Genomic DNA, 27,919 nt, shown 5'->3' with positions numbered 1-27,919 from the left:
TCGGAGCGCGGTGCGGTCACGGCTGGTTCCGTTGCCCGGGAAACCGACCACCAGGCTTGGTGGCCCAGGTTACACCCTGTTCCTAAGTCAGACGCTGAACCTGGCCTGTGTTTTCTGATAGAAAACAACACGCGGCATCCCCCCGGTTCGGGCTGGGAGCTGCCCACGGGCTCAGCTCCTGTCTCTGCTTCCTGCCCCGCTCCCTCCCTCCCCTTCCTAAGGGAACCGAAGGTGCGTCTGGTGTGACTGTGACCGTGTCCGCCCCAGCGAGGCTCTCACCACAGCAGCGACGTCAGCCAGGCCCCTCCTCTAATGTTAAATGCAGAGTGTCAGGGTAGCATGGCTTTTTGGCTGAAGGTCACGCTCCAGACTTTAGCGAGGGGAAAGAAAAAAAACACAACCCATCCAGCGGCATCAAATTGGGAATTTCCTCTGTGCATTTAAAAACATATTCTGAGGTCATGACCCTCTTGGGGGTCCACATTTTTCTTGGCCAGCTCCGTATGTGCCGGTGAAGCCCGCATCTGCAGTGCGGACCGGAGACCCTAGGCCACTCTCTCACACGCTCGAACCAGCGTCTTCCTTCTCGGCCCCCTCTTCTCTACCGCCTCCTCCTCCACTTAGATCTGGAGAGCTGGGGGCCCGGCTCAGGTTCAGGGTTTCTTGTGGTGACCGAACGGTGGTGACGAAAGCTGGCACTGGTCGAGCCCGTGACGCTGGGTGCAGGGAAGGCTGGCGGTTCCTGCAGGAGCTGGCTGCATCCGTTATCCACATGTTTCAAAGAAGGGAAAGGAGACTCATCAGGTCAGGAAGTCACGCAGCTCGGAGGTGACCTTGGACCCCAGAACTGGCACTTGTGGGGCATCAGGGGGAGGAGAGGCGAGCACGTTCCCATGCAGTGCTCTTCAGAACTGGTGAAGCTGGCCACCTCCCGTAACAGGGGACAAGGCTGGGGTGTGCGAGGTCTGCCCGGGACCAAGGGGTGGCAGAGCGGTGGGCCACGCTGGGTTCCCTGACCTGTCGGAGTCTCAGCTCCTTGGCCGGCTTCCTGCACCACCTTCCTTGGCCCTTTGTCTCTCTGCGCTCTCCCAGGTCTGGCCATCAGCTTCTCTTCTTTTCTTGTCCTCAGGGTGAGCTGCTGGAGTGGACAAGCTTGTGCTGAGGCCCCGGGGGAGGCCGCTCTCCATCAACACGTCATCCGGGCACAGCCCACCACGTGTCCCTGGTCTCCAACTCCTCTTCTGCAAGATGAGACGAGGCTGGACGGGACAGGCTGGGGACAATCCTCAGGGACTGACAGGGAGAAGGAGAGGAGCTTCCTGCCAACGGTGGCAGGTCCTCCCAGGCCAGGAGCCCGGTGATGTCCCCGGACGGGCCAGCGGAGCATGCAGGGGAGCCTTGCGGGTGCTTCTGTGCCTTGTGGTCATCTGTACCTTGCACACTGGCAGGCGCCCCGCTTCCCCTCTTCTCCACTCTGCAGACCACCCACAGTTTCAGGCCCTGTCCAAACTGACCCAAGCCGGTGCCATGTTTCCAGAAGTTTCTCCAACCTCCATTCTACCACACTCATCATGTGTCTGCCTGGCTGTCTGCTCCCCTTCCTCTCCCGCCTGGTGTGGCCCTCGGAGCTGCTCTCTTCCCTCCCCATCGATAAGCAACCCTGCTTCTGTGGACGGAGGCAGCAAGAAGTCAGCGTGAGGGCAGAGGGTGAGGTGTGCAGCGTCCGCAGGGGCTCCCCAGGCTGCCTGCGGCCCTCCCTGCCCTGTGCCTCATGCGCTGTCCCTGTGGGCAAGTCAGGAGTTCCAGGACACCGGCTTCCCAGGGCCGCTTAGGATTAAATCAGGGGGAACAAGGAAGTGTCTAGAAACTGCCCCGTACATGGTGCCTCCTCAAAAACCAGTGTTAGCTCTCAGTGTCGCTGTTGAAGGAAGGTGAGTTTGGTCTGTGCCAGCAGTGGAATTCTGGGCCACGGGGTTCCTCCTGGTGCCCGTCCAAGAGAAATGCAACCCGCGCCCACACGAACACTTGTACACAGACGCTCACGGCGTCGCCCACAGCAGCCCGAAGGTGGAGACATCCCACACGCGCATCAGCGCACGGAGAAGGAACACGTGGTCTGCGCACACGGTGGAGCGTCGCTGAGCTGGGAGGAGGAACGAGGCTCCGACACCTTCTGGATGTGGGTGAACCTGGGAAGCATCAGCCGAGAGACACAGGGCAGCCGTGGACGCCGACGTACCATGTCTTCCACCCACAGGAAAGTCCGGACCAGGTACGTGTGCAGAGACGGGATGGAAGCTGGCAGTTGCCCGGGGCCGGGAGGGCAGCGGTGGGGTTTGTTGCTAGTGGGGACAGGTTTCCTTCTGGGGTGATGGGAATGTTCTGGAATCAGATACTGGTGACAGTTACACTAGGCTGTAAATGTACTAAATGTCCCTGAATCTTTCACTTGAAAACGGTTAATTTTTAGTTACATGCACTTTTCCTCAATGACACCATATGGCTTCGGGTCACCGTCAGGCTCACACCACCTCCACCGCCGGATCTGGGCCCCCAGAGTCCCCGCTGTTGCCCAAGACGCCAGACCCCCCATCGTCTTTATGTTCAAACTCACTTTCCCAACAAGCCGTGCAAGAGTCTCGTGGTCCTTCCCCAACACGGAGCCTTCGCTCTGCACCTGCACTAGGAGAGCACTGTGCACAGGTCAGCTGGGACCTTGCGTCCTCCTGACCCTGGCTGAGTGCCCGGCAATTCTGCTTGTGATGTGGGGCCCCGGCACTGAGCATCTAGAAAGCTCTCCCCACTCCCGGGCACTGGAGCACACCCAGGGCGGAGAACCCCGCTCTGGAATCTGCGAGTGTCCGTGAGGACGTCGGGTACCACTGGGCCACTATTTCCACATCTACAAAATCCTACTCCCATGTTTCTCCCAACAGAAAAAAACCATTTGAACAGCAACATCTTGGTGAAGACAGTGTTATCGTTCTGTAAGCAGAGACACCGCCCTCTTCACGGAGATTCCCAGAGTGGGCTTGGGCACCATTCTCCCCGGCGGCACGAGACTTGGTCAGCAGCCCGCTGAGCTGGGTCACCAGGACTGTGGGACAAGTGAGGGAGGGGCCTGAGGCCACAGGGGCACCAGGGCCGCCAGGGCAGGGGTGGGCTGGGACCCAGGTGTGCGGTGACCGACCACAGCCAGCCTGTGTGGCCCCGTTAGCTTTGCCTGAGCTGTGGGAGAAGCTCCTGCCTGGGTTACGCCTCCCTGACCCAAGTTAGGAGAGACCTGCAACCGTGGACACAAAGATGTGCTCTCTACGCACCCCCAAAATCTCCGGCCTGCCACACCCCCGGAAGCAGACCCCTCTGCGTCTGGGAAGTTCTGGGACAGAGAAAGTGCACTTGCTCTGGCATCTGTCTTATGTTTAAATCCCAGCTGTGGGACGTTGGCGAAGACTTGTTGCCTCCTGAGCTCCAGAGCATCTGTAAATGGGGACAATGCCCACTGCAGAGACAGGTGGACATGGCGGGGTGGGGATGGGGTGCGGGGGCAGGGTGGTGAAAGGCAGAGACATGACAGCTCTCAGCACGGGGGTGGTGGGGGGCTCCCAGCAGAGTCCAGTCTCATCTGTCGGCCTGGACCCAAGAACGGTAGGACCTGGCCATCCCAAGGACACCCGCTGTCACAGAGCAGCTTGCAAGGCGGGTTAGGATGCACCAAAGAAGACCTAACAGAGTCTGATGGAACCGGAACCTTCTCTCCACCAAACAATCTCCAAGGCAATAGCTTGGGCTGCAGACCCAGGGTTCTTGGTGTTGTTTGATGAGCAGACACCCTCTTGGGCCAGTTCGGGCAGGTCCCCCACGGCCTCCAGGCCCCAGCTGGAGTCTGTGTCTGTCACAGGACGGCGCTGGCCATGCCGGCATCCATCGGTGGCCACCCCAGACCGGCAGGACTTTACAATTAAAACAAAATAATTCTTTTCTCCCTGAAAAATGTACCATCGAGAAGATGGCGGGGGGGTGGGCGCGGAGCCACCAGCTGGACTGGAAGGAGGTGTTCCTGTCCTCCTGATGGCTCCTGTCACACGGCCACCTACAGCGGCCGTCCTGCCTGCGAGTGCTCCCGTGGCCTGCAGGAGCACGGCGTTCGTCAGTATTGCGATCCTACAGGCTTGTAAAAGCCTTTAAAACAAATGCATACATTGGAGGAAGACCTAACAGAAAAGCAGGCGAGGGTACGCACGGGCGGTTCTCAGAGGATGCAGCCAGACGTGAACACCCTGCTGAAAGGGGTGCGTTCTCCCAGGCAGATAGGAGACGGGTACGGAGTCACCAGTCACCCCTCCGGCTCATCCGCGGTGGGACCACCCCGCGGTGGGACTGTCGCTCTGAGCATGCTTGCGACATGCACTTCGGCCAGAGCTAGTAACCCTGCAGATGGGCAGCTTCAGGACACGCTTTCCGCTCCTGGGGACATGCCCGCAGATGCGCGCTCCCTGTGTGTGAGGGGGTGGGGAGAAGGCCCATGGTCACGGCCTGCCTGCCGGAACCGCCGGCCACCTGTGCCCCTGGACAGCTCCTCACCCCGCCCGCCTCCGGGAACTCACAATGGCTTATGCACAGGAGACTTCGTGTGCATATCCACAAACCCCTCAAACAGACTTCGGCGTAAAACGGAGAAGTCCCCAAAGGAAATGTCAACCGGACGCTCTTAACTCCTTTTTGAAAACACAAAATAGCTCCACGCTGTTCTTGGATGCCCGTGAAAGGAACGGTGAGGTGCCCAGTGAGAAACAAAAGAGCTTCTGGGAATGACAGTGGGACTTTGTGTGTGGGGGGGAGCAGAATCCAAAGCTGCTGGGGGCAGACTGTGGGGTTCAGCGCCCACAGCACGTGGGGACCGGTGCCCGGCGTGCGGGCCAACGAAGAGAGCGCGTCCTCGTCTTTCCCCCGTGGGCGGGGCTGCAGCGCGTGTCCTCAGGCGGGCGGAAGCTGTTCCTCGGCCCTGGCTGGGCTTTTGTGCCCAAACCGGTGCCGGGGCGGCCCCTCCTCGCGCAGACCTCGCCAAGCCCTGACGGTCAAGGTGGGTGCGGGTGGCCCGGCGGGCGGCCACCAACCTGGAAAGGGGCCGTGTTCTCCCAGAAATGGTCTCCAATGGAGCGTAAATAGCCAAATATTAGCCTGCCACATAACAGGGGATGAGAAAATGTCGGTCTGTTTCTTGTATTTGATGCAGAAAAACTATTTAAATCTATGAAACTCGAAAAAAAAGCCCGTGTGTGTTGGCGGGGAGGGAGGGAGCATGTGTGTGACGGCCAGACTTCTGTGCGTCGCCTGATTGTGGCTGCTTGGATTCTTTCCAAATGGGCCTTTCTTTCCTTTTTCCCCCATTCCCCCCCACCCCCCCACGGAAAAGGGCCCCCTTTTCATATTTTACATGTTGTGATTTCACTGAGCCCTTCCAATTGGTCGTCAACAGTTCATTTGTGCCAGGACCTTCTGTAAACTCTGCACGCGGGTCTCCAGGCCTGACCACCCACCGAAACAGGCTGTCTAAACAGCGTGTGTCTGGGCCTCAGACACAGCAAGTGAGTTAAAGATGGATCCTGTCCAAGCGTTTCCCCCCCCTCCAAGCAGAGGTGGGGGTTGGGTGGGAGACCCTGGTAGCACCAGGCCCTACTCAGAGGCGGCCTTTTGAAGTTGGAGGGAAATGGCCCTGTCTTTTGTCATTTTTCTCCATGGAAGTCCTTGAACTCAGAAGGATCTCTCTCACCTTCTTTATTTTGAGGAGTGGGAGCCATCTCTGTGTCAGGACAAACATAGGGACTGCAGCTTCTTTCAACCTCATCCCAAATACCGTAGGATCAGGGTATCCCCTTCCCCCAACTCCTGACTTTCCAGGCTATAACCTTCAGAATACACTTCCTTTTGGGCCCGAGTGGACTTTGCCCTGTGGTTGGCAGCATCAGGAGTCACCAGGGGACATGGAGGCAGCCCTAGCATGTGTCAAGGCCCTGTGGTCGCTGCTTACACTTGATCACGTTTGACCTTCACAGCAGCCGTAGGAGCGAGGCACTGTCAGCATCCATTTTATAAAGGAGGAGAAGGGAAGAGCAGAGAAGCAAAGCTGCTCATGTAGGTTGACGTGACTCATACCCAGAGAAAGGATTAGGGTCCGGGTGTGCCTGAGTTGGGGACCCTGTTCTATACTTGTCACTCAGTTCTCCTGACCAACCCTGTTCTCCGGTCTGCTGGAAGAACAGGGAACGTGCTCCATGAACATTTCCAATGTGATTGCTGCGTGTGTGTGTGTGTGTCTGTGGGAACATCTTTATGGAGGTATCATTTACGCACCATACGATTTGTTCATTTCAAGTGCACAACTCAGTGGTTTTTAGTATATTCCCAGAATTCTGGAGTCCTCCCCACCACGGGTTTTAGAATATTCGTACCACCCCAGAAAGAAGCCCCAAGCCCACCCACGGCCACCCTCCCTTCTTGCCCTTCCCCCATCCCTGCATCGCCTCGAGTCCGCTCTCTGTCTGCCTGGGTTGGTCTGGTTGAGCATTCCCTGCCCACGGAACACTCCGACACGTGGCCCTTGTAACTGGCTTCTTGACTCAGCGAACAGTGTTTTCAGAGGTCGTCTATCCCATAGCAAGTATCTGTACTTTATCCCTTTTTACAGCTGAGTGGTACTCCCCGGTGTGGACGTGTGGCATTCAGTCTGTCCGTCCGTCGGCGGGCGGACATTTGGGCTGTTTCCGCTCTGGGCTACAGATAGGAGCCGTGAAAGGCATAAATCATGCCGCTGTGAACGCCTGTGGGCAGGCTCTCTTGTGAGCATGTGTCTTCATTTCATTTCTCTCGGGTAGACACGCTGAAGGGTAGGATTGCCGAGTCAGACGGGAACGTGGTGTTTCACTGTCTGAAGAGCTTCCGGAAGGTTCTCCAGAGTGGCCGCCCCATTTTGCACTCTCACCAACAGTGTGTGGGGTTCTGACTTCTCCCCGTCTTCTCCGACACCTGTTATTACCTGTCTTTCTGATTCCCGACACTCTAGAGAGCGTCCGGGGTTAGTGACTTCACTGTGATGTGGTCGGCAGTTTCCCTAGTGACTAATGATGTGGAACATCTTCTCCTGTGCTGATTGGCCATTCCTGTGTCTTCTTTGGGGAGAGGTCTATTCAGATCATTTGCCCATTTGTGTGTGTGTGTGTGTGTGTTTTGGGGGGATATTTTTAAATTTTACTTAAATTCAATTAGTTAACATAGAGTGTATCGTTAGTTTCAGAGGTATTCAGTGGTTCGTCCGTTGCACAGAACCCCCAGTGCTCATTCCATCACGTGCCTCCTCAATGCCCACCCCCCCGGTCACCCCATCCCCACGCGCACGTCCCCTCCCATAACCCGCAGTTTGCTTCCTGTAGCTAAGAGTTGGGCCGTCTGTGACTTTCCGTTGCTGTCCTCCCTCCGTGTCATGGTGCACAAAACAGCTGGCTCCTTGAAGAGAGGTTTAGTTTCTGCTTCTCGACAGGATGCTTCTTGATGTCATATCTGGGCCACAAAATCTATCCTGAGGTCTGGTCGCAGCCCAGTTTGTAGGCTTTTCTAACCTGTTTCTGGAACCAAAGTTTCCTGACTTTGAAAGTCCCTGACAAGTCTGAATTGATTTCCACAGGAAAGACGGGGAGTAGGAAGAGAGCTCGGAATTATTGGCAGGCTGGTTGCCAGGGGGAGGGCGGCTTGGGGTGAAGGTCCCCGGGGTCGGCAGCTCCAGTGTGCGGGAAGACACAGGTCTGCCAGTGCTCTAGGGCAGCAGGCTCAGCGGGCTCATCTCGCCAAGCAACAAGCACGAGGCGGGGTATAGGCAGTGAAAGCTGAGCACCTAGGCTTGGGCACTAGGGCTTCCGATCTACCATGAGGAACTGGAAATAGAAAGATCTGGTCCTTCCCCAGAGATAGTCTGGGTATGGCGGATGGCACGGGCAGGTCACATTGCCGTAAACATGTCTAAGCAGACCAGCACTGGTGCCCCAGACACTGGCCGTGTAACCTCGGTCTAGAGAAGTCAGGAGGTCAGCCCGAAGTTGGACTGTACCCTCCATAAAGATGTGTTCCACTCCTAACCCCCGGTGCAGGTGTGTCACTTTGTTTGGACACGGGGTGTGAGCAGATGTAATTCAGTTAAGGTGAGGTCATACTGGACCAGGGCAGGCCCGGACCCCATGACTGGCACCCTAATGAGAAGAGGGAAATCAGGTGCAGAAAGGGGCAGAGAGGCGTGTGTCCGCAGGCCAGGGTGCCGAGAGTGGCCGGCGACACCAGAGGCTGGAAGAGGCAGGAGGGAGCGTGGCCCTGTTCACACCTGGACTGCGGACTTGGGGCCTCCAGACTGTGGGAGAACACATTTCTGGTCTTCCGAGTGCCCTCTCCCCCCACGCCTCTCCCCCACTTCCCCCGGTTTGGGGTCTTTGCTATCGAAGCCTTGGGGAAACAGCTACTTAGTGACTGGAACTCAGGTCTCACGGATTCCCAGGTCCTCCCTTCTCCTCAGCAGAGGCCCCTGGGGGCAGTTAGGACAGATGGCTTGGGGGACGGGTGGGCTTTGCCACATCCCTCGGGTCCCTTTTTGAAGGTTTCACATGGGCCTGGCGCTTAGATCATTCTCCTTTTGCCTTGAGCTCTGTGGGTTCAAAGCCAAAACCATAAGCAGTTTAATCATGGCCTGTCCTGGAATTACCCTCACCAGCCAAGCCAGGATTGCGCTGGTCGTCCAGCCCGCGAACCCTTTGTTCTTCCTGAAAGCTTCTTCTTAAATGCGGTCAGAGGAGGATTTAGCCTTGTCCCAGGAGGCATGACGGTTGCCTTCTCCGCTCCCTGGGCACCGGTCACATGAGGCTGGTATTCTTGACAGAGTCCTTGTGGCATCCTTTGCAGAATTATGTTTTCCGACGCAGGCCCACCCCACCCGCTAACTGCACACATCTGCAGGGCCTCTGAGAACAGGGGCAGCACGGGGTCGGGCAGTGGGCGGCCCGGGTTCTCCACGGTTATGGGATTAAGCGTGAGGGCACCCACGCATACTCTGAGAACATGGAGAGCAGGTGGTGCTTTAAATGAGGCTGAGGTGTGCCTGAGGTCAGAGGTCAGAGCTGAAAGACCTTCCAGAGTCATGGCCAAAAGGAAGGATGAGAAGCCTGGCGCTCGTGAGGCTGGAGATGAGAACAGTAATGCCTGTTGCACGGAATTAGCGAAGAACATCAATGACATCATGCCTACAAGTAGCGTGTGCGGGGTCTGGCTCGCATCAATCCCTAGCAGTGGTTAGTGGCCGGCACGCCGTCCACCCCAGCCCTGCTGCATGGCCTGAGCGCCTTCCCCCTCGGCCCTCTGCACCCCTTCTCACCTCCCCCAATAGCTTTCTCCAGCACTCGGGGAGCTCTGTTGGTGTACATGAAGGGCAGCCCAGAAATGCCATGATGTAGTCTGTCCAGGAGGAACCCTTGATTGGCCCGCGGTGGCATCTGGCAGGTGACTTCCCCAGACTGCCCATCCTTCCACAGGACAACTCTGAAGTGTGTTGCGCCTGGTTCCTTGGAGGATGTACTTCTATTGCCTCTTCCCCTTCCCTGACTTACTTCCCCACCAGCTGACTTTCACTTCCTGGAATCCCTCTCAAACAATGTCAATCCTTGTCTCAGGCTCTGCCTTCCGGGGGACACACACAGAGACAGCTGCTATGTGGAAGCAGGGAGTCAAACATTGGGCAGAGAAATGACAATCTCAAGAATTGAGAGAGTAATGGACAACATTTTAAAAACAAACTGATGGCAGCAAAGAAAACACAAATTCATGGGCTCGGAGGTTGGCCCACATTTCAGGAGAGAGAGACCCAGAAGAGGTCAAGAGGTTGCCTTGTCACTGCCTTTTTTCCTGCCGAGAGCTGCTCCCTGTTTCTGGAGAAGGAAGGAACCGCTCTCCAACCACGGTTAGGCTGAGCTGAGCTTGTAGACATAAATGTCGGAGAAAATCTCTGACATCGATCCTTGGGAGACGGTCTGGAGGGTCCTAGGGCTCATTTCTTTATTTGACAAGATCCTTTGGAAACTGCTCCCTGCCTTGGGATTTATTCTTTTATTTTTTATTTTTTTTGCCTGTGCTAACTAAACATCCCTCAGTGGGATAAGATTTCATGTCTTTGAGCCCATTTTACTCCTAGTCATACACGCCTTTATTTGGCTTCCTAATTCGTATTATCCAATTATAATTTAACAAAGTTAGTCTTCTCATGTAAAGGAGACCTTTCCCAAATGTGCTTTGGGTGGGAAAATCGTGAAAGACGGCTTTTATGTTGAAGGCAAATACCAGAACCCCCTGATTCAATCCGATATCCCTGTTTTACAGAAGAGGAAAACTGAGACCCAGAGTGGCTAAGCGGTCTACTTTACGTTACGCATCTGGACAACAGGATGAACACTCACACACATTTCAGAGCGAGTTTTCAAGGAAAGGAGGCTGAACGATGGCATGGAAGAATGAGCATTTATTTCTTGCTCATGCATCTCTGAGGTCGGCTGAGATTGGACTAGGTTGGGCTGATACAGGATGGGCTCAGCTGTGCCAGGCTTGGCTAGGACATGTTTGACTCATGGGCAAAGGCAGGACTGCAAGAAGGAAAGCCCAACTGTGTGAGCACATATCTTGCCTTTGCTGGTGGAATGTCTGCTTAATCTCTGGGCTGGAGGAAGCCGCATGGTCCAGATAGTCAAGCTCCCGTGGAGGCTCAGGAGGGAATGAACGTGGGATGGGCGATGATCTGATCTACCACGCGGGTAAATCTCATGGGTACAGAGGCAGCACATGAGGCACACTTTGCAGGCATAGATCACTGGAGGGTGGCATGCCTTTCTATCCAAAGCTTGACCATGGCTTCCTAATCTAGAATGGTTTCCTCCTTCACCAGCTTCCTGTAGCCATGACGGCTCCTCTCCTGAGGAGAAGTCTGTGGGAAACCTCACCTGGAGCTCCTCTGATCTCAATGTGTCTTCTTCCCTCTGAATTTTCAGTTTCATACTTTGTTGCTGGTTTTCGGCAATTTCATCGCAATGTGCCTTGGTGTGGGTTTCTTTGTGTTTATCTGACTTTAGTTTCATTCATCTTCTTGGATGAGCGGGTTTATAGTTTTCATCAAATTTGGAAAAATTTTGGCCATTATTTCTTCAATAAATTTCCCTCTCTTTTCATTTTCTCCTTCTGGGGCTTCAATTACATGCACGTCATTCTGTTTCACGTTGTCACAAGGAACGGTTTTGGTCATATGGTCTGCCCTGTCATATGGTATGCCCGCAGGTTCCCTGATCTCTTCTGATGCAGCAGGTAGTCTCTAGAAGCCCACCCAGTGGAAATTTCGTCTTACAAATGGTGTTCTCCACTCTAAACTTTCTATTTGGTCCTTTCTCATGCCTTCCGATTTTTTCTCCATTACGTTCACGTTTTTCTTTAAATCCTTTAGCGTATTTATGAAAGCAGCTTCAAGTCCTTCCATGCTAATCCTAACATTGCTGTCACTCTTTGGCTCTGTTTCTTTTGACTGATTTTAATTTCAGTTAGAGGTCACATTTTACTGCTTTTCACATGTCTAGTAATTTTTGATTGGATGCCAAACATTACAAACGCTTGTTATTGAGTTGTTGGATTTGGTTGTCTTCCTTTAAAGAGGGTTGAAATTTATTTTGGCAAGAGGTTAAGTTACTTGAAAGTCAGCTTGATCCTTTTGAGACTTGTCTTTAATCTTTGTTAGGGAAGGTCTAGAGTAGCTTTGCCTCTAGGGTCCCTTTAGCCCTACTGCTATAGCCCTTCTGGAATCTCTGCTGAGTGTTCTGGTTTACCCATGGCTCCAGAGGACAGCCCAGAGTTAAGAGAACTGGATTTGTATTCAGCCTGCGGACTTGCTCTCTTGTGTTATGCAAATGACCTCACATCTCTTAGTCTTACTTTTCTCATGGGTCAGGTGTAGAATTTGGTCTCAATTAGTGGTTTTCATTCTGGTTTATTCAGTACTTGAGGTTGCATGGAGGTACATGAGCAAACACTATGCTGGGGAGAGGGGAAATAGAAGTTGTAACCAGAACTCTTCACCCGATTTCTATCAAAATGGCTTCATAGTTATTGGCTTCACATACTGAAGTTGCACACAAGGCTTCACAGGAAGAATTGTTGTTAAATGAAAAATCTGGGAAAGCACTATGTAAATAGGTGGTGGGGTTACATGTCAGCTCTATGTGACATTAGCAAAATCAGTGTGTGGGTCTGTATGACTTTGAGGATGCAGAAAGCCCTTTTGAGCTTTTTAATATCAAAGAGGTGTTGAGGGTAAGTTCTTCTATGAGCTAAATTGATCTTTTGTATATGAGAAATGTTATGTCGTCTGAAAAATGTAAAATAATCTCACTGTAAAAACAAACAGCGGTGTCCACTATCCTATTTCCCTGGATAAATGAGTTTGAGCTATTTTTGCGCCCATCCCCCAATCTGTAATATCTTTATTGCTGACATTGGCTGATTCTCTCTCAATTCTCCGTCAGGTTGTCTACTCTCAGAGATGAAACTGCCTGAAGTCATGGGCATGTTAGGAGATCTGCAGCTACTCCGCGCACATCTCTGTGAGTCATGTTCAGCCCAACCCAATATCCATGCAGTCACTCCGTAAAAACTAGTCTCTGCAGCCCTCTTTTACACCAAAGTCTTAATTTTTAGAGGGTAAAGTATGTTTTGGCATAGACTTCTAGTGAAATTGGGTATAGCTTGGATATTCCCAGTGGAATTTGGTTACAGCCACTTTAAGGGTAACATTAGCCTTTGGGGTTGGAGTATTTGCAATGTAGCATATGAGAAATCTCTCCAAACAAAATACGTGTCTCTTGTAAGAAACCAGGAAGCCTTCATGGACATTCACTTGAATTGATAATGCATGAACAGAAACCAAACCGTGGTTTGGAGAGGGGGCTCTACGCCAAACGCACCAGGTTTCGTGTTTGATAAGCAAGGCAGTGGGGTGAGGGGTAGGAACATGTAAGTCCACCCAGGTTTGGGTCTGTCTCCATTCCTTTCTGCTTACGTGACCTTCGGTTCTCTGTGCCCATCCACACCCTTCACCCTCACTATTCAAGCCATGCCAGTGTCCCCACATGCCTGCACTGTGCTTCTTTGCCCGAGGGTTTTGTCCAGCTCTCAGAGCTAGTTCTACCCGCATGTGCAATCAGCCATGCGGGAGAGTCCCTGGGCCAATGATGATGGGAGCTGGTGAGTTGAGAGGCAACCCCTCAAGTCCCAGGACCCTCAGGACGGGAAGCCCTGGGATGCATGTTCTACATTGATCCATGGACCTGCCCAGAAGGATTACTCTGCAGGACAACCCCCCCACCCCAGGGCGTAACTTCTTTGACAAGGGCCATGGCGGCCTCCTTGCCTTCCCTGCCTCACGTCCTCACTCCCCTACTGGTGTTTTCGGGATTGCCTCCCGATCATCTACTTGTGTGTGAGTCCTTGCCTCAGGCTCTGCTTGAGACACCCGGCCCGAACCGGGATAGAAGGACTCCACAGGAGTAAGTCACTGGCAATGTAGTCTGTGCTCCAAACATGTGACCGACTTCTTCCTTCTGTCTCTGAGTAGGTCCAGGAGCCTGGAGCGTGCCTAGCTCGTGGGTGGCAAGGACAGTGTCAATGCAGGACAAGAAGAGATGTGAAGACACAGTGGGGAAGTGCCCTGGTTTTATGCAGATGTGTCCCCAGCAGCCAGCTCCCCCTGGATCCCCTGAAGGAGGTCATGTGTACACAGCTTAGACCACAGAGGTGTGAGCTCTGATGCAGAAAGGCCCGGCAGCGGGAGGGGAGGCGGCAGGAGAGCTCCGAGCTGAATTCCAGCGTGCTGGCTCAGGTGGAAGGTGTGGGAGGGCGAGCGAGCTCTGCAAATGAACCGTCGCTGACTCTGTCTCCTTCATCTGTCGCCCGAAACGGTGTTATTTCCTCCCTTGAAAATGTCTTCGAGCAATGCAGATAAAACGTGAGTGTTACTTACTATATTACATTCCTTGCCCGCTATCGCGCCAGCTCGAGCTACCGAGATTCCGTAGGCGCTAATGCAGCCTTTGCACCGGCCTCCCCCTCCTCCCGCGTCCACTCCCGCGGACCAGAGCCCGGGGACGCTGCCAAAGCTCGGGCTGGGCCGGCCCGGAGGGAGCCGTGTTCTATTCGCTGGTACACGAGCACTTAAAAATAAACCCGCCGCCAGCCAGGGAGTGCCTCCTCGGCCGACAGGAGAAGCGCTGAGGTTGAGTGGGCCCCCGGCTGCCCGGCCCGCTGTGCCCGGGCCTTCCCTGTCACGCCGGGAGGGTCAGCTCGAGGCCCGAGGGACTCTGGGGGGGTGTGGAGAATCTTCTTAGAGGAGGCCCGGTCCTGCTCGGGGCCAGCGGATTAGAGGAATACGTAGAATTTCCAAATTTAGCATTCAGGAATTGCTTCTTATAAACAAGGGCTGCTTTCGCCGGGAGATGCAGAGTAGATAATGCCAAAAAAGTCCCCCTTTGCGACTGAATTCCGTGATTCTGCAGCTAACCTCCAAGTCGACTGTTGGTGCAAATGAAGGGCCGCTTCCTGCCTGTCCCTCTGCATGGGTGGTCGAGCTTAAAATGAAATATCCAGGCTGACAAATGCTTTTACAAAGGCCAGATTATAAACTGTAAACCTACTGTCAGCTGGGCAGAAGAGAAAGCTGAATGCCTCTGTACCATTTAAAGGTTTGGTTTGGCCATGAGAGGACAGCTGTGCTGCGCCGCCGCGCCTTTGTGCACTGAGCTCGGGCCGCAGGGCGCTCGGCAGAGTGCCTCTGCCTGCCCGGGCGCAAACGGCCTTGCGTCAGGGGGTCTGCGTGTTGTTACAGGGACAAAGCTCTGGAACAAAGGAAGGCCAAGCAAACTTTCTTGCGGGGACGGAGTCTAGGAGGCGTCCATATGTTGGCGGCACCCAGGTTCCTAGAGAGTCTCCAAGGGTGAATGACCTCAGGCGAGAAGCTAGACCCAACGTATGACCAGGACGTTCGTGCGAAGGGGTTCGGTCTGGGAGGGGACATAACTTCTTGGTGCCCTTTGCCGCGTGTGTTTGTGGGAATCCGAAGCCTTGGCTTCTCACTACGGAGGAAACCTCTCTTCCAGAAGTGAGGAAGGCAGGTGGGGGCGGGCATGAGCTGATAGATTGTACAGTAACATGAGTTCACCATTCCCAGCTCTCCACTTGACTCAGAAGGCAGCGGCGTCCGGGAAAGGCTGGGGAGAGCGCGTTGGTGGGGGTTGGTGGGGACTCTCCAGGCCGAGCCCCTCCCACCTGCCAGCCTACCACGGCCGGGTGAACAGCACAAGCATCTTCATGAGCCAAATAAAGCCAGGATGCCTGGGAATGGGTGGCTTACTCTCTCAGACCAAAGCCTCCATCTGCTCGGGCACAGGAGGGTCAGGGCATCTGGGATCCTGGGAGCTAAAAAGACCCAGGGCAGGCTGCATGGGGCACACTGAAGGGTCAGACCATCCTTCTCCAGACTCTAGAGCAGGATTCTTCACAGTTTTTAAAAATTCAACAAATATTTGTTGAGTATCTGCTATTGCCAAGCACAATCCTAAAAGCTGGAGGGGCACGAATGTACAGAATGGGCAGGGGTCCCCGTTTTCATGGGGCCAAGCTTCCAGACAGTGAGAGAGAAACATAGTTAATAAGGACATGGCACAGAGGGAACTGTTGGTGCAAAAGCCCTGGGGCAGGAGAGGTGGCAGAGCAGGGAGGAGTCCGGCGTGGCTGGAACGGACAGAAGGAGGGAGAAGTTGGGGGACGAGCCTGGAGTGATTCAGGTGGGGGAGGGTCGGCGATGACGGAAGTCATGATCTCCAATGTGGCCCCTCACGTTTGTTTACACTAATCACAACAAAATCGACTCCTCAGCCATATGAGACGCATTTCAAGTTGCTCAACAGGCACGCGCTGAGCATTTAGCATTCAGGAATGGTGGCTGGCGGCTACCATTGTGAATGGCACAGATCTAGAACATTCCATCTACTGGGCAGGGCTACTCTAGGGACTTGTAAGGACGATCGTCAAGAGAACCGCAGCTTCTACTCTGACAGACACGGGAAACTGTTGGAGGGTTTGACCAGGGGACGGACGTTTTCAAAGGGTCACACCGGCTGCCAGGTGAGAAACGGTTGTAGGGAGAAGAGGGAGAGACTGACAGACGTGGTCCAGAGGCAGCCAGTGTCCTGTGCAGGGCCACCCTGCACGTGAACGGCGGAGCCAGGGAGAAGGCAGCCTCCTGCCTCTCAGTCAGGACTCTTCCCAGGAGAAAGGGCCTTGCTTCTTTACACATCAGATTGTATGTGCACACGTACCTATACGTGTGCATGAACACATGCACGTGACCTGTGTCTGTGGCTGTGTACACACACGTGCACACATAACACACAGGCATGCGTATGCATAGGTATGTGCCTGCGTGTGTACAATATGCACACGAGTTTATACGTCCACGTGTACAGATATGTATGTGCATTATCTGCTGACGTAATTTTTCCAATGACATTATTTTTTTAAACAGACTTATTGAAGTCACATTTGCGTACCACAAAGCGCACCCAGTTTATCCTTCATCGGCCTTTAGCAAATCGGTCGGGTCATGCAGCCGTCAACGCAGTGCAGCCCTGCGCTTGGAGAAGGGATTCGGAGCAAAGGGGTCCGTGCCCCAGCCTGGCTCGGGTCGGTCCGAGCTGCAGCCCCAGCTGCAAACCGTCCTCCCCTCGGGGTCATGGAGGTGCACACGCTTGTCACGGAGAATCACTCACGTGTGAGACAGGCAAATCCTCAGACAGAGCCCTTCTAGAGGAGATGTGTCACATCTGTCCTGGCCCCGCCCCACCCCCGACGCCCCTCTTCCTTCCTTGGCAGGAGGTTTCTCTCCATCTTTTCCCAGAATCTCAAAGCATCTTGCTTTACTCCTGGGTTTTCCAGCCTTCTGGCCAAAAGTATACACAGAGAAAAATATACAGAGAGGTTAGGCTCCTTTTCCCACTGAGCTAATATTTAGGGGAAAGAAGATTAAACAGATAGTCCAGGGTTGGCTTGTATTACCACGTTATCCTTTAAAGAGTAAAGAATTTTAGAAAAAAAAAAATCCAACGAAGAGGGAAAAAGTTCAAAGCTCTTTAAGAGAATTGATCAGAGTTTATGTCCAAGTCACAGACTAGAATTAATTGAACACCTACTATGTGCAGGCCATTGGGGTTACAGAGATGAGTCCAGTCAGGTCTCTGCCTTCTAGGTGTGACCCAGTGTCCCAGGTCTGTTCTACAGAGACCAGCGAGGCATAGTTCGTGCCTTTCATGCCCGCAGTGCACTTGAGGACATGACGTTTTGATAGAATTTTCATTCGTGTCGAGGAGTCTCGAGCTCAGGGCGGTTACCTGGAGGACGATGGCATCGGGGTTGGAAGGGGAAGGAAGGCTGAGACTTGGTGACTCCCCCTTGGTCAGGCTCTTCTCCCGACGTCTGTGGTTTGGCCGCTAGCCACCCTCCTGCAGTTCCCCTACGTGCAACAAGCCCTGCCCCCATACTCGTGGCCTGAAACAATGACTTTGTCAGGCTCGTGGCCTCTGTGGGTCAGAAATCTGGACGCGGCAAAGCGCAGACGACTTGTCTGTGCTCTGCCGTAGCTGGCGCTTCAGCTGGGAAGACTCTGGGGCTGGGGAGGGTCTGGGAGCTTAAATCACCTGAAAGCTCCCGCCTGGGCTGGGACCACCCTGAGTCTCACGGGCTTGCCCCACGGCTTGGGCTTCCTCACAGCATGGTGGTCCAGTGCCCCACGCAGGAGCGTCCCAGAGAAGGTGGAAGGGGCAGTGCCCATCCTGGCTGGCCTCCACCGTGTTCCCATGGCTGTCAGTGAGTCACAGGCCCGCCCAGACTCAGAGGGAGGGTTCATGGACCCCAGCCCTGCCTCTGTAGGTGTGCGTGATGGATGGATGGATGGATGGATGGATGGATGGATACTGCTGTGGTCATCGCTGGAAAACGCAATGTGGACGACAATAGGGAAACTGGCGTACGGAAAAGGGAAGTGAATTGCCCACAGGATGCAGATGACTCAGTCAGGATTTGAGTCTCAGTGACTGTCCTCCCTCCGTCCAGATCACTATGGGCAAGGACGTCAGGAAGGCTTCTTGAAGGAGGTGGCACACATCTCCCCAGGTTTCACTCTTGCCTGACCACCTTGCTTTCTCGTGGCTGCAGCTGTTTCTCTGACCCACTCACCCTGTGTTCCTCATCCTGTTACCCTCCCAAGGCTGGCAGCTGCAGCAGAGGGGGCGGGTCCGATGGGCCCCGAATGTCTGATCATTATTATTAATCCTGCCCCTCCCCCATGGGATTCCTTTCCCATCGGGTCCCTTAACTTGCCTGGACTTGAAGCCACAGCCAAAGGTCAAAGGGAGTTGCCATATCCAGAAAGATCAGACCAAGAGGAGAATTGGTGGGGAGGTCCAGCTGGTGACCCCGAGAAGTAGACTGAGAATCTAGGGAAGAGAGAGGTGCTGGGAAAAGACATTATGGCTGCTATTTTCAAGGCTGCTGTGTGAATTCTGAGATTTAAAACAGTTAGTGGACTGGGTCACTCGGCAGAGCATTATACGGCGGGTAAAAAGGAACAAGACGCAGCCGCGTGCAACAGCAGGGCCTGAAAGCATTTTGCTAAGTGAGAAAGGCCAGACACAAAGGACCACTGAGTGTGAGGCCCTCGACATGAAACGTCCACAAGAGACGGAGGCCCCGATGCGGGAAAGAGACTCGCAGGTGCCCGGGGCCGCAGGGAGACGGGTAGGGACGGCAAGCACACGAGCCTTCCTCCCGGGGTAAAGGAAACATCCCACGGCTGCGTGCGGCGATGGCTGCCGTGTCACTGAGCGGCCTGAAAACCACCGCGCCGCTCGCTTCAGTAGTGTGAGTCGTGCTCTGTGAGTTACATCTCGAGTATATTTCCCCGCTTTTCATGCTGCCTTTCCTAGCTCCCTGTTCACTCCAGAAAAATGAAAAGAAGAAAACAGAAAACACCACCTACGGTTTAAAAATAAGCCACGTGGGCAGCCTGGCCCGTATCATCTCAATGCGCCAGCTTCAGGGTTTTACTTCTGTCACTTTGTTTTCTCGTTTGTTTTTGTTGCTGGTGTGGCTGGTTTGTAACATGCGGAATCACTGTGTGGGGAGTGTTTTGTGTCCTAAAAAGTCTTTGGAATATCTCTCTTCTGGACAGAGCCTCCCTAACGAGGCTGTGGAGACCCCGTAAACACCGCGGTTACAGCGTGTAGCTGTAAGACCACTGCAGGGTCGGAGCCTGCCCAGGGATCTGGGAAGTCTCCGCCGGACGGCCGCTGCATTTGGGTTTCGTAAACAGTAGAGTCGCTTCGATGGTTTCCAGATCTGAGCATCTGTCCCAGCAGTGGGGACCCTGGCCGGGCCGCCCATGAGCTCTGCCGGGGGACCTGCCAGCGATAGTTCAGGTCACCCCAGGGGAGGGGGGGCCGCCCAAACAGAAGGTTTTGCCCTTGAGGATTTAAAAAACCCACTACCACTCTTCATCCATCCGTCTGGCTTTTTAAGTTTGACAAGGTGATCTGTGCACAAGGTCACAAAGATCAGCACATACAAAGAGGAGCAGATATAAGAAACTCTTCCCTATTCCACAGTCTGCATCTCCACCCGGGCCCGCCAGCATTGCCACGGCCTCCTGTGAAGTCGCGACGGGTCACGCCGGTGCAAGCCCTCATCCTCTGCGCCTGCCTCTACCCCGACACCCGACCACAGAGATAGAAATACACTATTTACTCTCCTCCCCGCCTGGCTTTTTAATTTATATATCCCTAATATATATATATCACATATACATGTGGGTATGTATATAAGTATATGTAATTTATGCATATATGTGTATATTAAATGTATTATAATATATAAATGTAACATATTAAAATACAAAATATGTATTAAATATATTAACATATAATAGTATGTAAATAATATATATCATACATATTTGTGTATTAAATATACAACATATAAATATGTTATATATGTATATTAAATATCTGTAGTAATATACAAATATACATTAAATATATATTAAAATTAATAAATATATATTAAAATATATATTAAAATTAAAGTAAAAATGTATACAGATCTCTTGAAGATGGTTTTATGTCAGTACATACAGATATGCTTTACTCTTTTTGATGGCTGCATAGTATTTTACTCTACTGATGCAACATAATTTATTAAAAATTTAAAAAGATATTTATTTATTTGTGAGAGAGAGAGAAAGCGCACAAGCAGGGGGAGGGGCCGAGGGGGAGTACACCCGAGCACTCATGCTCCTGGGCTTGCCAGCGGTCCCCGGGACAGTGGGCGGGGATTCCCGAATGTACCGGGCGTGCCATTTCTTGGTGATCGCCAGGCAGGTTGGAATTTGGAGGCCAAGATGCCTGGTTCCAGCTGCTCCAGGAACCAAATCAGCGGCCAACAGCTGGAGCAAACACTCATTAAAAAGTCCCCCAACTTCTGCCCTCCATCTGCTTCCTGGAAAGCGTTCACAGCCTCCGCCCACACCAGCAATGCAGATCTGATCTTTCCCATCAAGCTCCTCCGTGGCAGATCCTTGCAGATCCCAAGACCTACTAAATCTTTGGCTGATGGCTTTGAGAGTTTTTGGAACAAAAGGAAGCCGGAAGGCGATTAAAGCCACGGAGTTTTCTCTCTGTGCTCTTGGTTCCGGGAGGACTCGTTCAGATGGGAGAACTCGTTCAAGCAGCAAACGGGCGGGATATGGAGTCCAGCGGAGCCGGAGTCAGAAGGGCTCAAAACACGCACAGAGAAGCGCGTTCGCGCTTAGTTAATGGACATTTGCTTGGAGCTTTTCCCGAGGAGCTCCGTGCAAGTGGCTGACGGTCCCGAATGAAGGTGGCCTCACTCTCCGGGAGGTGGCCGTCACCTGACGCAGACATTGGATAATCATAAACGGCAGCTGTGACAGGAAGGGTGTCCGGAGGGTTGGATAATCTCCCCTCCCCCATCATGTCCATCCAGAACCTCCAAATGGGAAGGGGGCTCCTTTGGAAATACGGTCTTCGCACATGTGTTTAAGGTGTGGATGGAGATGAGATCATGCCGGATGGGGGGTGGCCTAATGCCATGAAAGCATCTTGTAGAGACACACAAGGGCACACAGACATGGAGGACAAGGCCTTGGGATGGGGTGGCAGAGACAGGAATGGTGTGTGCACCAGCCAAGGACTGTCACAAGTCTCAGAAGGTAAGAGAAAGGGCCAGAGCCAATGACGCCCTCGCGCCTTCAGGGAGAGCCCGGCTCTGCGGACGCTGATTTCAGACTTCCCGCCTCTCCCAACCAGGAGGGAAAAGCTTATTTTGTTTTAAGCCACTCAGTGTGTGGCAATTTGTTAAGGCGGCCGCAGGAAATGACCACGGGTGCATGAAGACCAGTGGGTGTAGAGTGGGAGGCGTGTCTTCTCCTTCCTGCAGGATCAGGGCGTGCTTCAAGGAGGAGGTGACAGCTGAGGTGAGCCCGAGGAGATGAAGGAGGAGCTGGGCTCCCGGCTGAAGGAACAGCCCATGAAAGCACGGAGGCGCCGGCGAAGGAACAGCCCATGAAAGCACGGAGGCGCCGGCGAAGGAACAGCCCATGAAAGCACGGAGGCGCCGGCGAAGGAACAGCCCATGAAAGCACGGAGGCGCCGGCGAGCACAGCTTGTCTGGGACGGCCACGGAGAGTGGGTGCTGAACGCGGCCGAGAGGAGCCTTTGTGTCTTGCTAAAGAAAGTGGCCCTTCTCCCGGAGGCAGCGGGAGCCCCGGATGCCGGCCGAGCGGGGAAGACGTGTCCTCATTTTCAACTGAAGGTTTACAGGCATATAAGGAAGTGACTGGTTCTGAAGGGCAGAGTTCCGTGGATTCTGAAAGAGACATACTCCCGGGTCAAGACGGAACATTTCTAGCACCCAGAGACCGCGCCCTGGGGCCCCTCCAGCCAAGGCTCAACTGCCCGGGGGGCCAGCACTCCTCCGACTGCCATCACAGTCCCAGACTCGTTCTGGCTGCTCTTGAACCACACGCCCTGGATCCTTCGGGGCCTGCCCGGCGTGCGCGGCTTCTTTCACTCAGCACCCAGCCGCGTAACTGCAAGGGCCGCACTTTCCTCCTCCCGGAGTGGTGTTCTAGTACATGACTGCGGCAGTGTAGCCCTTCAGCTGTTGGAGGTCTCTAGTTTGGGCTCTCACGAGCAAAGATGCCATGAACATTGTTGTATCCGTCTTTGGGTGAACATCTGCTTTCACGTCCCTGGGCATGTACTAGGAGCGCAAGTGTTGGGCCCTCGGACAGCCGTGTAGCCAGCTTTGGTGGGTATCTGGGAGACAGTTTTAAGTCACATTATCAGGGCTGGGAATCCCCGAGAAGCTCATACTGACGGTGTCTGTTCTGACTGCTCGCTATCCCATCCTGATGGGACACTTCCCGGGATCGTGGGGGCAAACACACTCCTGCTCCTGATCGTGGCTGAAGGTGGGCTCCAGGAGGGGGGAGGAAGGAGACCAGCTAGGAGAGCATCGCTGAGTGACGGGGACTGGGAGATGCAATGGCTCGGGCAGGCGTTCGGGTGGCGTTCTCGGTGACCAGTTGGCTGCGGGCACGGAGGGAAAGAGGGGATGTAGCCCCAAGCGTCCTGCCTCCCTGGCAGGTTAGGTGGTGATAAAAATCTCAGGACACAGGGAAAGAGCACAGACGGAGGAATAGGTTTGGGAGAAAGAACAGGTTTGGGGGAAGAAAAAGTTTCAGTCGAACACCCTTTCATCCCCAGCTGAAGCTGTGGGAGACAGACACCTCTTAGGGTGGCTGGTGGTTTACAATCCCCTTTTCCAAAGGAAAGCCCCTGGGACTCAGGTCTGGGCCCCAGCAGACCCGCTGGACCGCCGAGCCCGTCACCGGTATTCCAGAGGAGCCCACCTGACTCTGGCTGAGCCAATAAAAATCTTTTTCCTGGGGCACCTGGGTGGCTCAGTGGGTTAAGCCCCTGCCTTCAGCTCAGGTCATGATCCCAGGGTCCTGGGATCGAGCCCGGCATCAGGCTCTCTGTTTGACAGGGAGCCTGCTTCCTCCTCTCTCTCTCTGCCTGTCTCTGCCTACTTGTGATCTCTGTCAAATAAATAAATAAAATCTTTAAAAAAAAATCTTTTTCCTGGGAATTTGAAACTTTGAGCTGACAGAAACAGAATCTGAAAGTACTGAGCAGAGCCACGCGATGGAACATTCCAGAGAGGGACTCCATGAACTCCCACGGCGCTCCTTCTGCCTTTCCTGGGGTTTGGTTGCCTCCCCAACTGCATCCCTTCAAATCAACGCCCCTGACGGCCTGTATCAGTCAGAGCCAATCAAGTGCAATGACTCAGAATCCCAGCGTCGCAGGGCCTGACCCCGATATGATCTGTTTCTTCCTCACTGCCTCTGCAGGGGCCTTTCCTCCATGCCCGTGATCGGGGACTGGGCTGAAGGCATCTGTGACCGTGCGCCCTTCTTGGTCCCTGGACAGAGGATGGTACATGGAAGTGTTGATAAGCCCAGTGTGGAAAGGGAACGTGTTCTTTCTCCTCCTATGCTGTCAACCACATCTAACTGCAAGGGAGTCTAGAAAATGCAGCCCAGTCTTGTGCCCGGGAGGAAGGGGAGAGCTGTTGTCTAACGCTGCCCCCCACACACCCCTGCTACACTGTCCAGACCAGGTCTGATACTTCTGCCGAGAACATTCTCAGCAGGCACAGAACTCAGCTGCCCGAGGCCCAGGCTCCGAGCTAAGGGGCCTTCGCTGTTTCTGTTCATGTTAAGATCATTTGCTTTTGTATATATCCAAGCCGTAGGTGTCAGGCCTGTTAACCAGATTCCTGGAAATTCCTCAAAGAATAAAAGAAAGTGGGTTTGGGTAGGAGCCCACTCTGCCTGCCTCAGGCGACTCCTGCTCTCTGCTCGTCTTCACCCTTTTTTTTCTTGACGATGAGGGGCCCTTCAGCTAAGCAGAGTCCTCCGTTCTTCTGTCTCTTTTTCGGTCATTCCTGCACCGTCCCTGCCACCGTGTCTCTGCCAGAGGAAGGAACAGGAGGGCATGGACAGTGTGCCGCCTTGCAGCTGTGCTCAAAACAAGCATGTCCTCAGGGCCGGAGTCAGAAACTTGCCTTCTTGAATCAACATTCAGCAAGACAGCCGCCTGCCTAATACGCCACCGCAGTCCAGGCTGGTCGGGACAGGAGGGCTTCTCTTCAGGAAGCTTTCTAAGGGTTGCCAAGTAAGTTACAAAAACCTTAAGGAGAACCTGAGGAGGTCTCCTCCTCAGCCCTGTGGCAACTGCCTCTCCTCCCAGGGAAAGGTCCAGGTAACACCCAGCTGCAACCTCAGAGTCAAAGGGAGAGAACCGGCCCGGAGGGCTGAGAGCCATGGTAGAGGAGACGGGCAGCTAGGAACAGACTCTAGTGTTCTCAGATGCTTGGACATTGCTCAGGGCCTCCTCCTATTTTAGGGCTGAGCCAACTGACTTGCAAAGCGAAGCAACTTGCCCAAGTGCGTAACAGGGTGTAAGCATATACCCTATTTACTTTAAAGTCACCATAATCCCAGTTAAACATGGCCGCTGTCAATGCCGCCCAGTGGCCTTGGTGGTATTAGTGTCTACTTACTCCTGCTCAGGGAAGTGGGGGAGACCTCAGCCAGGATGACTGTGTTCTTGCCTGCAGGCCTCTTCTTCCACTGGTTCTGCAGATGGTCTTCTGGAGGCTCCACACTTCCTGCATTTACACTTGCATAAATTTCTAACCATTGAAGCCATAGTTTCTTCATTTGTCAAATGGTAATTTCCTCTTCTCAGAATGTTTGTGAAAAGTGAATGCAGAGAATACTCGTGTCTAGACCATGATGGGCCCTCAGTAATCATGACTACCGGATGAGAGCGGAAAGGGTGATGACGATGATGGTGCTGCTGCTGATGGTGTTGATGGTGATGATGCTGATGGTGACGTTGATGATGATGATGGTGTTGATGGTGATGATGATGGTGATGATGATGGTGACGTTGATGGTGATGATGATGATGGTGTTGATGTTGATGATGATGATGATGGTGGTGATGGTGAGGGTGATGATGGTGACGTTGATGATGATGATGGTGTTGATGGTGATGATGATGATGGTGATGATGATGGCGATGATGATAGTGACGTTGATGGTGATGATGATGATGATGGTGTTGATGTTGATGATGATGATGATGATGGAGGTGATGGTGAGGGTGATGATGGTGACGTTGATGATGCTGGTGATGATGGTGATGATGATCATAGTGATGACATAGTTTTGGTTTTCTTTCCTAAAATCGTCATTAGAAGTAGGCCAAATGAGGTTTTCTTTGTTTCCATCCAAAGGATTCTGTCTTTACTAGCCTGAGGCATATTGGAGCCTGTGACAATGACAAAGATTAAGAATACTGATCTTCTATTTAAAATACTCATATTTTTTACTATTGGATTGTTTGCATTACTTTTGAACTTTTTTGAAATCTGGTATTAAAATAGTTCTTCTTGGAGTACTGAGTTCTTCATGGCCCCTTAAATGGTGCAGGTGGAGCAAGTACCTCGAGGGTCCCTCCCAGGTTCTGGCCCCGGGCTCTGACAGCGATGCTGACCTTTCTTGCCACGCGTGCTGCCACGGCTCCACGTTGTCGTTCCCCGCAGGCCCCATGACCCTCTTCTGGGGCCTCTGGTCTTATTCCTGCAGGGCTGTATTTGGCATCTTGGTGTCTCTGACCTTGCACAGCAAAGGGAAGTTCTTTTTACATACTCCAGGGCCAGAACAGGGACTTCCTGATTCGGTCTGACTTCTGACACAAGCTCTCCACTGAATCTGGAAAATGGACTCCGTGTATTTCCTGGGCAACAAATTTCCCTCCATGTCTCAGCTGTGTGGTCCCAGGGGCATTTCCGATGACACCATGCCTTCTCCACTGTCATGTGGACTAAAGCCTGGCTGACCCCTTCCCCTGGGTCTCTGAGAGAAACGGATGCTGGGCAGCCCCATGGCCTCCCCGAGAGCACTCAGGGAAGTCGTCGACTGGCCGAGCTGGCTCCCAGTTCTATAACCAGACACGGTACCGAGCGGAAGCTGGGCTTCATTGAGAGGATGATGTGGGGATATTTATGATCTGATAATGCTTCATATGTTGCTGTTCTCACATGATTTTAGAAGTTTAGATCCTGAAATGATCCTGGAAATTGTCTTATCTCCAGCAGTTTTCAAACTGTGCTCAGCAGAACACTGAGGTTCCGGGGCCAGGGAGGGCCTTCAGCACTGCAGGGGCGGCCCAGGGCTGGTTCTAGGCTTGGAAGGTGGAGGGAGGAAAGGTCGAGCAGGCAGAGCTTGGGCCCCTCCGGGCAGAGCTTGGGCCCCTCCGGCTTCACCCAGCACAACAGCGTGCGATCTGTTCTGCACACCAGGCCTCTGGTGTGTTTGTTTAAAGAAAAGAATCTCTGATTAGAAATAGTTTTAAAACCATGAACCCAGTTCAGAGGCTCTCAATCCTGGTGGCACACTGGGAATCATTTCAGGAATTTTTAAAAATTCCAAGACCCAGGCCCTCTACCCGAAAACTCAAATTTAATGGGTCTATGGTGGTGTGTAGGCATCAGCATTCAAGACTGTCTTCCCAGACGACTCTGATGTACACCAAGGTTGAGGACGACGAATCTGGGCCAGCATTCTTCTTTGTACACACGGAAAACTGGGGCCCCAGGGGGGGTCAGTGGCTTGTGGAAAGCAACGCATTAGTTCGTCCACAGGCTGGATTAGAACCCTGATCTCCTGGCGATTAGTCACCGTTTCCTGGACTCCACACACACAGGAGAAGATAATCCAGTTATCCTATATGCATGGGACTTTCAACGGTTTCATTTTCACATTTGGACAAATATTTTTAGTCCAACATTTGAGTATCTGGGGGGAGAAAAACCTCAAGCAGGAAAGACGTTGATATTTATACTTCTGCTGGGAAAGAGAGGCACCGAGGTCACAAACGAGTGGCCCCCAGACCACACAGATCCAGTCGGCCATGAGGAGGCCCAGAGCGCCGGCTCCCAGGCCAGCAGTCTGGCTTAACCACTTCATGCACCGAGCTCCGCGCCCCCTCGGGAACGCCAGCCCAGCTGCCAGCGCGTTGACGAAGACGGATTGGCAATCCCGGGCAAGCGTTTTGTGTTTTCAAGGTCAAGCTTAGTTTCTCCCCACCAAGAGGAGAAAAAGGAGAGAAAAGGGCATATGGACTCGCCTGTCAGGGTCCACAGTGCCCACCGCTAGCCGTTAGGGTGGCCGCCAGTGATGGTGGTGGGAGAGCGGTAGGAGGCACCGCTGAAGGCACCGCTGCGACAGCCTTGGGGCAGCTCTGTCCCTGCTCACAGTGGGGGTGGCCGGTCCAGGTAACCCCAGCCTGAGGCCACACAGGGTGTCCACCAAGCAGGAACAGAGGCCACAGGACGCGGGAGTTCAGTGGAGACAGTGCACTGACGTCTGGAGTTACAAATTCTTGGGGGTCCCATAGCAAAATGTGTGCACAGAATGGGGGACACATGCCCTGTGTCTTAAGACATCTGTCCGAAGCCGCCGCTTTCACGCTCGGAATGCTCTCCCTGGGGAGCCTGTGGCCATGCCGTGAGAAGTCCAGGCTACCACCGGGGCAAACCAGGCCCTGGGGGGGTTTCTCCTCCTCCACCTCCAGCAGCCCCACCGCCCTGTTCT

The 27,919-nt window shown here is 53.5% G+C and overlaps 1 long non-coding RNA gene across 3 annotated transcripts in view; it reads right to left on the bottom strand.

Moving 5' to 3' along the window:
• LOC309853531 overlaps positions 1-27,919 on the bottom strand; it is a 168,877-nt gene that overhangs the window by 119,527 nt on the left and 21,431 nt on the right. The window contains exon 3 of one of the 3 annotated variants that reach the window (XR_014305795.1): positions 21,812-22,050. The exons of the other annotated variants lie outside the window; for them this stretch is intronic. This is a non-coding gene — a long non-coding RNA (uncharacterized lncRNA). Of the gene's footprint in view, positions 1-21,811; positions 22,051-27,919 lie in introns of those variants that run through there. 3 annotated transcript variants of the gene reach the window in all.

The sequence above is a fragment of the Mustela nivalis genome, assembly GCF_964662115.1.
Source record: "Mustela nivalis genome assembly, chromosome: 18".
In the NCBI taxonomy this organism is placed as follows: domain Eukaryota; kingdom Metazoa; phylum Chordata; class Mammalia; order Carnivora; family Mustelidae; genus Mustela; species Mustela nivalis.
This window is presented reverse-complemented; position numbering and strand designations above follow the sequence as displayed.